Raw genomic sequence first — 9457 nt, forward strand, 5'->3', positions numbered from 1 at the left:
CTGGAAGCCAAGCGGATGGAACAGGGCAGTCACCCACCAGGCATAGAGCTGGGAGGCACAAAAGGCTTGCCATTGCTCATTGGCAAACACCGTTGAACCCAGCTCATTGTAACCATGTTCTGCAGGCCATCATGGATCAAGAAGAGCAGGAGGCTCAAACCACCCAGTAGAGAGGGCTATGGACAGCTGTGTAACCCAAACGCTTCCTCAGATCTAGCACAGGAGGAGGACTGCACTGGTTGGAAAAGCCTTCCCTTCTGCACAGGTGTCTGCTGGAATACCTGCCCAAGGATGCTTTGGCCCATGGTAAATCAGCACTGAATGGGAACAGGAGGAACTGGCCAGGCGCTCTCTCCAGGTGAGCCATGTTCAAATAAATCCCAGTTAGGATACATTTTTCTGCCTTGCTTTATCCCAGGAGTAAAAATAGCCAGGCTTTGTTCAGTTAGGTGAGTACAAATAATTTTTAATGGCAACTTGCCCGTTCAAAATGCACACTCCAGACTATTTCAAGCAGTAAAAACAGCTTTTTGCCAAAACCAAGCACTAATCCTTTATCTGAAGCTATTCAAAGGCTATCATTAGTTCAAGAAGAAAAACAATGCTTCCTGCCAGAACCAGAGTTATCTTTTCTTATCATTAAGTCACAAAGGGAAGAAGCAATAAATAACAGTACACCAAAAAATGGTTGTTCTAATGAGCAAAAATAACTCTGTCAAAATAGGTATATGTGGCAGACACTTATCCAAAAATACAGAATGAATGTGTGCTCTGGCATTCGCAGCCAAACTCTCATCCCACAGGAGGCCCACAGGCTGCAGCCAGGACAGGCTCAGGACATGATGGCTCAGATCTCCTCATTGCCAAGGCTGCTCACAAGCCCAAAGCCCACGTTCAGCCCCTCACAAGCAGATCAGGGATGCCACATTGGTGTCACTGCCCACCACAATGCACACTGTGCCATTAAGAGCTAACCAGGCCATCCTCAGATGGTCTGACCCTGGCAGCAGCCTCAGCAGACGCAGAGACCATAGAGGGACTGCAGCATGTCAGGCTGGTGAGTAGGAGCAAATGAAAGGAAAGGCAGCAGAGAGCAAGGGCAAGTCCCATGCTGCCTTCCTTCTCAACTTTCTCATCTCATCCACTTCTTTGAAGTAGGAGATGATAGACAAGAAAAAGAAATGGATCTGAAAGGGATCTTGCAGGGCAATTCTTTCAGGCAGATGTGTCCAGCTCAATGCTCTTTTATTAAAATCAATTGCACAACTAAGTTACTTTGGCGGTGAGCAATCTCCTCACCAATTTCAAACTCACTCAGAAAACAGTCTGCTATGAATCAGCTTTCTCCTCCTAATCTGTAATAGGGTCACTGCTGTATCCTGCTTTACTCCATACCGCAGCACCCTTTGCTCCAGTATGACAGGGCAGAGCCCAGTGCCAACAGCACGGCCATTTGTTGGCAGGAAACACCAGCTCTAAAAACTCTAGTGTTTAGAAGAAACGCTCAGTTTACTGAATGTCCACAGCACCCAGCCAGCAAACTCTTTGTTTCACTCTGCTGCAGGTCACATTCAGGGGGTTGGAACTAGATGATCTTAAGGTCTTTCCAACCCTAACTATTCTGTGATTCTCAGACTCTTCCCAGTTCCCAGTGGTGCACCCTGTGTTCCCTCCTCTCTGGACACTGGCACAGCCCTGAATCTACCTGGGCCATGCAGAGCCACAGCAGCACCACCAGCCCCATGCCATGGGTATGGCTGCTGCCTGGACCACATGGGCACAGGCAGCTTGAGCATGGTGACCCCTTTCTGGCAAGTCTCAACTCCCAGCACTTGGGCAACCTGACCGTGAAGAGAGGATGCTCTGACATCTGCCTCTGCTGCAAAACCTGAATTTCATGTTGCCATCTTCCAGGGCACAGTGCCAAGCAGCAGCACCAGCAAACTGGAACTCTATAGCCCATCAGTAGCTCAAGCTGACAATAGGCACAGCAGAGCTAACCTGGGCAGCCACTCTGGAGAGTGGGGCTTCACTAGTCCCCTGGAAAGCTCCCAGTGCTGCCCACACCTGGCTTGTCAGAGGGAGGTGGAGGAGCAGGGGCCCAGGTTCCCACAGCTCACCAGATGCTTGTTCCTGCTCAGAAAATGCATGCATACATCACAAATCAAACCCATTTTGGAGGCAGGCGGGCAGGGACACTTTAGATCAGCCTGTTCTCCCCTTCAGAGCAACAGCACCAGTGAGGGGATAATGAATCTCGGCAAAGGAAATAAGAAGAAAGTGATCTGTGACAAAGGGGAAATGAAGGAAAGCAAATGCATCTCCATGAGCAGTGGAACTGATGAGGTTTGGTTCCCTCTAGATTTGTCTCTTGGTGACAAAGCCTTACAAAATCATTCTCAGATTTTCTGTTCGCTCTGCATAGATGTGTAATCCATCTTTTTCCTGCTTACAGACTCTTACCACAGAGTGTTTGAGGTACCCAGTGTGCTGGCTGCCATGCTGAACTGCTGATGTTGGGAGGGGCAAGCACAAAATTCTCCTCTCCCACTCCAGAGTCAGGGTGGCATTCCTCTGGCAATGGTTGTGGGGTTTTTGTTTGAATTACTTCTGTGCCTGATACCTCACTGGGCAATGCCCGCTGACTTTCCTTGGCCAACAGGCTGTGCACATTTCTTGTAGGGGACCTACTGGGGGGTTCAAAGCATCCTGAGGTCTTCTCTCTGCCTTCTAGACCACTGCTGCTGCTGGAGCCGATGTGGGACTGCCACCTGAATGGGCCCACAGTCCCATTCACAGAGCAGTGAGTGCTGTGGTTTCCAGCCAGTTTTGTGATTCTTATAACAGGTGCTCAGTCTGAATCACAGTAATTCTCTCATGTTCCATAGTTCTGTTCCACCAGCAATGCTGAGAATACATGGCACTGTTCCCCTGTACCTGCTGATGTTGTGACTGCTCCGTGGTTGCAGTACCCTGAACTGCTGTCTTGGGCAAGCACATTTCCCCTTCCCACTTTCCAGGTTGTCTTAAAGCAGCTTCAAAAGTGTTTCTGCATTGTCTGTCTGTGCATTACAAACCAGCCTTTGAGATTAATTCCTTGTTATTAGAGTGTAGTGAGTGTAGAGCTTGGTTTAAATGCTTCTCTTGCATTTCCAGGGACTGATTTTGCCTTTCTTAGGCTGCTTGTTGGTGGAAGCTTATAAATTACTTACTGACTTAGTATGCCCAGCTTGCTGATCCCCAACCACTGTCATTTTCATGTCACGGTCCTTGTTAGTACTTAAGTTTTCAAAGTCACCAAGCTCCTGGGTTGTGATAGTTTCACCACTGTACAGAAAACACTTCACTTTGCATCATCCTCAGATATTGTTCACACATCGCTATTGTCTGTATCAAGGCAATCACTAGCAGTATTAACCATGAGCAGGCAAAATGAAGCCTGGAGGGAGCTCAACTCATAACATCTCTCTGGTGTGATGCTTCCCATCCGCAGCTTGGTGCTGTGGTCACCAGACAAGGGCAGATGTGTCTCCCATGAGCCTGGTGAGGCTTCAAGGGAGGGACAAATCATGTTACCAGGCACAAAACAGCTGGTTGTGATCATCAGGCTCACCAGGATATGTCAGAGCAACTCAACACCAGCTACCAGTAGGCAAAGCTACAATAAAGTGTTACCTGCAGAGACCTTGAGCATCTCCTGGTGTGGCTCCTGGGTTTCTGCCTGATTCCTGGACAGCACTGGGTCAGGATCCTCATGCTTTTCTCCACCTTGGCTCCTTACAAGCTACCCTCTAGGCTCTTGCAGCTCTTTATGGCCCCTTTCTTCCATCCAGTTGCAGGTTTTATCACCTCTGCCTCGGAGCAGTGATGCTCACTTGGTGTTTTCCCCTGCCCCAGCAGTTCTCAGCCTGTCTCAGCCCTGTGAGCACTGTCACCATGTGGCGCAGTGCAGGTGACTTGTGCTGTTTTCTCACTTCCTTGCTGGCAGCTCTCCATCAGGGTAGTTTGGGGGCACTACTGAGAACCAGCGCCTGTAAGAAGAGCAAGGGCCCTCTTTGGTGGTCTTTGCCCCGACCCTATTTTGTCTGCCTTATTTAAAAGCCTTGTTGCGGGTGTGAGATTTCATGTGCCAATTCCTTTAAAATTCTGAACTTTTTGGGTTCTTCGTCCATATTGAAAGCTGTGACAAAGCAATAGGGTGGTTTTCAGGCCATACCTGGACAAGTTTGCTGGTTTTAGCAGCAGCAGTACCAGGTGATCTCACTTCTTTGCTTGTAATTTGTGGGTAGCTTTTCATGCCTAAGGGAAGAATTTGCTGAGACCTGTTTGATCTTTATACTTCTTGATCTCTAAGATTTAACTCTGATTTGTACAGCCATTTTTCCTTCCTTTGTAAGCTCTGCCTGATGTCCTGCTTGAGGTTGTTTCTCAGGCAAAGAAAGCCCTTCTTGTGAGGTTTTCCTGTGTTCCTGGTACGTTTGCTAATAGACAGGTTTGATGGGCTTCCTGCCTCCTTTTTCTGTCAGGGAAGATCTCAGCCTTGTCTGTCTTGCAGGGCTTTCTGTACTATAGCCCTCTCCATACTCCCACAGCATCAACATAGTGAAATAATGCCTCAATTTCCTCATTTAAAGTTGAAGCCAGCATTTTTTCCTTTCAAGGGACAGAGAGATTCTATCTTGCTGAAACATTAGCAGAATGCAGTGGTCCAGCCCTGCTTGTTGGAGCTCTGATGGACTGTGGCTTCTGCTCCCTCCTATTGTGATAGAGGCTACTGTGCAAGGAAATCAGAAAGATGTGTGGATCACAGCGTCTCTGTCCTCATGGTTTGCTATTCCAGTGCTGCATGATGGCTGCCAGTTTGTTGTGGGCCAGGTTCCATGGTTTGTTGTGGCCCAGGTGCTGTTCCATTTACTGGGAGCGCTCATGGAGCTGAGGTTTTGTTCTGACTGAAGACAGGTGTCAGAAACCCACCGTTAACATCATTATAACTTGGCATATAAAGGAGATAATCATGTTTGTCCCAGGCGGTATCTGCACCTTCAGGTAATCGGGATGTTCCTTGCTTATCTTTGGGTTACACTGTAAGTAGCCTGTTGTAAGGCAGCTTTTATACCATGTTAGCTAAGTCTCTTTTTGCAATCTCTGGTCTAAGTTTAGCATTAACAGTAGAGGACTCTGGTGTATAATGGTGATGAATGAATATTTATTTATAGATATAATACTATGAAATAGCTTTATTATCACTTGCTAAAAATGTTCATTTTTTGTTTTCCTAGCAGTCAGTGCAGACAACAAAAACCATTACTTCATCATGACTGGGACTGTGAAGTCAACAAATTTCTATTTTACAATGAGAAAAAGAAACACTTAATGCTTTTAATGTAGAACATGAACAGTGGGAGGCTCAGTTTGCTTCCTACAAGAGAAAAACACTTCATATGCTCTATATGCAGCAAGCTTGGCTTCATGTAGGAATGCCAACTATAAATGCTTTAGCACATTTGCACTGGTTTGGGCATCCACAGGGAGTAGCGGGTGGCTGTGTGGTGCTTAGCTGCTGGCTGGGCTGACACCATGGAAGCTGTTTAGTTTATTTAATAGAGTGCCTTGTCTATGATCCTTCCTGGATTTGAAAACTCTGAGCTTGGGGAAGAAGAAATTGCTCTGAAATTCTTTGGTTATAAAAGAATAGCAAATTTTATCTCCGCGGCAGTTTTTATTTGCCATCCTACGAGGCCTACCCAGGAGGCCACAGACACAAACGCATTACCGTTTTGTATTTCAGAGTAGACAACTTCATTGGAGCTCACTGGAAATTGGACAAGGTGCCCCATGTCAACTGGCAGAAACCATGAACATGACAGGAGTTGCAGAACAAGTAAGTAGTTTTCTTCCTGGATTAACAGTAGGAGAACAGGTTGATATGACTCAACCTTCATCTCTCTTCAGAGTAATGACCATTTTCATGATAATCTGTTTGGAATAGGCATTCATTATAACCAGTGAGATGCAGAAGCCCAGAAGGGGATCCTACAGGAAAGAGCATTTTTGAAGGCCCTCTGTGCTATTTCTGAAAGCAGAAGATGTCTTCCTTGCTGAACACCTCTTGCCTGGACACGTAAGTGATGCCTGTCATGAGCACTGACAGCACACCATGAAGGAGAATAGGCTAACAGGAACCCTAAGCCATTTGCTTTCCAAGGGTAGTTAATAGGAGTGTATTTGCTGACAGCTACAAGGGTGACAACGCTCATGCACCACCTTAAGCAATGGATGATTTTTAAGTTCAGGCACAATTTGTGTCTGGTTTCTTTTGCTCTCTTTGAAAAGAGACTTTAAAAGGCAGAACGAGGACCAAGCAGTGTGTGCTGGGATTAAGTTGGTCACATGCGCTCTGCTTGCACTGAAAGACCATTAATGTCAGAGCATTAAATAATACATCAAAGAAAACTGGGACATAAACGATCAACTGACAGACATGAATGGTTTCATCCATTTTTCTGCTGAGCTTCCATCATGCTGGGTCCTGTGCCAAGGTATTGACACAAAGCAGTTAGATCTAATGTTCGGATGAGGAGTGTTTTCTGTGATGGGAATGGCTGTTTCCTGTGTTGTTTGGCTGGTGCCTAGACAGTGGTTTCAGAGTGTGGTCTGCAGACACTAGAAGGTGACAGGACACTTTTAGGGAACTATTTGTAAGTTGTCACCAAGGAAGTTAGTTGTCTGTAGGTTTAAATGAGCAGAATATGGATTTGCATTCCCTGGAAGAATATTTTAGGTATTTACAAGTCAGAAGACGCTCAGAGTCAAGGACCATGAAGCCAAAGGAGATACAGCTATCACATGCATTTCAACAACTCTGTAATGTTTCCCATGCTGACCCTGTGGGGCACTTCATTCTAGTGCCCCAAGATTTCCATTTGTGGATTAACTGTTTTGAGCTGTTCTGTTGTCACTTCCCTGTGGGGCTGGAGGATATATGGTGCATAGTCAGCAAGTACAGGTATTATAGAGGAAATTTGTAGTTGGAAAGCCAGTACTGTTCCAACTACAGTAAGTAGCAGCAAGGAAATAGCTTATATCAAAGGCTGAAGCTGCCACATTGTTATGCTCATTAACTGCGACAGGCAGATGTCTTTGCTGGCATGGCTGATGCCCAGATTGCTTTCATCAACCCTGGTCTGCAATGCCAGCAGCAGCCTCCATGCTCGAGTACAAGGCAGGCAAACCGGGCTGGTGTGCTCTGCTGCATGAAAGGGCTGTGGCTAACACCACCCTTAGAGCTGGAGATGTGGCCCAAATGCAGTTCCCAGCATCGGGGCTCAGAAGTGCTCCAGGCAGATTAGAGACTGGTGGGAGGAGGGAGGAAATGAGCAGAGAGTTTTAAAGCAGGCCATGTAGCACAGATGGGGTATGGCTGAGCACAAAGTATCTTTAAAGAGATGCAGTTTGATAAGCTAGCATGCCCTGTGGCTGCTGGAAATGCTTTACGGTGGGGTAGATAAGGTGGCTGCAGCATCAGAGGAGCTAGGCAGCAACGTGCAGCTGTGAGAAAAGGATGAAGATGGCTGTAAAACATCATCTTGCTGCTGCTGGAGGACCAGGAGCAGTCTGGGACTCAATGGACAAGGTCAACAGTACTGTGGCATGTGTCCTGCTTTCCCCCCATCATAGGCTGGGGAGAGATGGGCAGTAGCCGCCCCCTCCATGGAAGGTCAGGGTGGGCTTGTTTCCTCCAGCAGCTCAACAAGTATCAGGCTTCTTCCGGACCCTTAACAGAACTTGGAGGAAGAGAAGCAAGGCAGAGGCTGAAGGCACTTTGGGTGCCACAGTAGCACTGTGATGGCAAACATCCAGTGGTTTTCCCAGCAGGATGCCCATGAAGAAGCAGATGCACCAGACCACTTGCATGTAAAATCCTCTTCCTTCCCTGTGTGGGGAGCTCAGAAGTGAGCAGGTACAGGAGGGGTGAGGGGTGACTGTGGTGGATGAAATGATTAAGGACAGCACAGGAGGTGTGATGGGTGAGGGAGGGGACCTGAACTGGGAAAAGGGAGAAGAAGGAAACAGGGTGGGAAGCATGGTGTACAGCATGGCATTTTCTGCATCAACTGCCTTCAAACCTGCCACATCTGTGGCAACAGCCCTGGTTTTCCCTTTCAAAGGGATGGGTAGCTGTCAGCAAATATGTAATATGTATGCTGCACAGGTATGAGACTAGACTTGGGCAGGGCAGTACTTCACAGGGGTGTTAATGTAACCATGGGCACTGCTGGCCAGGCCCTGGGCAGCAAGCTGACCTGGGAGGGAAGCACAGCCAGAAGGAGTGAGCGAACACACTGCCTCTGGGGCAGAAGAGCTCTAGGTGAGGGCCACAGCACTTAGGTGAGGGGCTTTTCCTCTCTGTTTCCAAACAGCATAAAGAAATCTGGAACCTGCCTTCTCTGACATTGCTGCTGTTGTTCACAGCTCTCAAATACAATGACCTAAGGTACAGCACTTGGTTCTTTTCTTGAAACTTGTGTTCTTTCAGGCTCATCTGTCACTACATCCCTTGAAAGCAGTAATGTCATCACCCTAACCATGGAACTGCTTCAAAAGACCCTGGGAGTGCATGCAAGGGTTCATTTGGTCAAAAAAAGGAAGTTTTTTGAATCACTTCTTTCCCATGTTAGAATGGATTTAGCTTCCAGCTCCCGGCTCCTGTTAAGAAATGATGTACTGTGATCTTTCAGGTGAAGTGCCCAGAGAATAGCCCCTGGAGTAAGAACAGAAACTGAAAGAGATGATGACCTACTGCATGGATGTCTGCATCACAGGGACTGCACAGCCACGTAGAAACCAGGTACCTGATGCTCCTCTGCCTCCTTCCAGCCCCAGCAGGACCCTGAGCAGCAGTTCACAGAGGGCAAGAGAGAATGAACCCCAAGTGGTATTCCCTGTAGGTTTAGGGCCACAGAATCATCAGCGGGTGTCAGCAGAGGCAGAACATGAGGGGGCTGTGCAGCCATGCATTCTGGCCAGGAAGAGCAGAGCCAGCCTGTGGGGCTGCAGGATGGGCACAGGCTCTTTCCTGCATTATCCATCTGAAATGTCACTTTGCTGTACAATCCCTCCTCACCTTCAGCGTTCAGCAGCTTGTGGCCTCTGCACAGGTCTGTTAGGAAGAGGCTGTTGGCCAGAGTGGACGTCCCCAGCCCAGATTTATCTGGGGACCAAAGGAGCAGGTGAAAGCAGGGGTGGCAGTGCCGGCCCAAGGTGGCATCACCTGACGTGGCAAAATGAGCCAATAGGCTGCAGAAGCCACAAGCACACACCTAATGATGGCAGGGATGGGAGAAGAAGGGGGACACAGCCATCGCCATGGGGACAGCCCAGGTGCACCATCAGGGGAACCATCCCCTGAACTATTTCAGGTGACTGAAAGGAAAAGGTCAGGCAAGGGCAGGAGCTC

General features: G+C 47.9%; 1 long non-coding RNA gene across 1 annotated transcript; it reads left to right on the top strand.

Moving 5' to 3' along the window:
* The first annotated feature begins 7346 nt into the window (after positions 1–7346).
* LOC130606522 (uncharacterized) lies at positions 7347–8674 on the top strand. The gene is made up of 3 exons (XR_008973994.1): positions 7347–7723; positions 7876–7960; positions 8537–8674. It is a non-coding gene; the product is annotated as an uncharacterized LOC130606522 (long non-coding RNA).
* The last annotated feature ends 783 nt before the right edge of the window (positions 8675–9457 follow it).

The sequence above is a fragment of the Pezoporus wallicus genome, unplaced genomic scaffold (genome assembly GCF_028554395.1).
Source record: "Pezoporus wallicus isolate ANWC-B61680 ecotype Strahan unplaced genomic scaffold, APGP_CSIRO_Pwel_v1 contig_7073, whole genome shotgun sequence".
NCBI lineage: Eukaryota > Metazoa > Chordata > Aves > Psittaciformes > Psittacidae > Pezoporus > Pezoporus wallicus.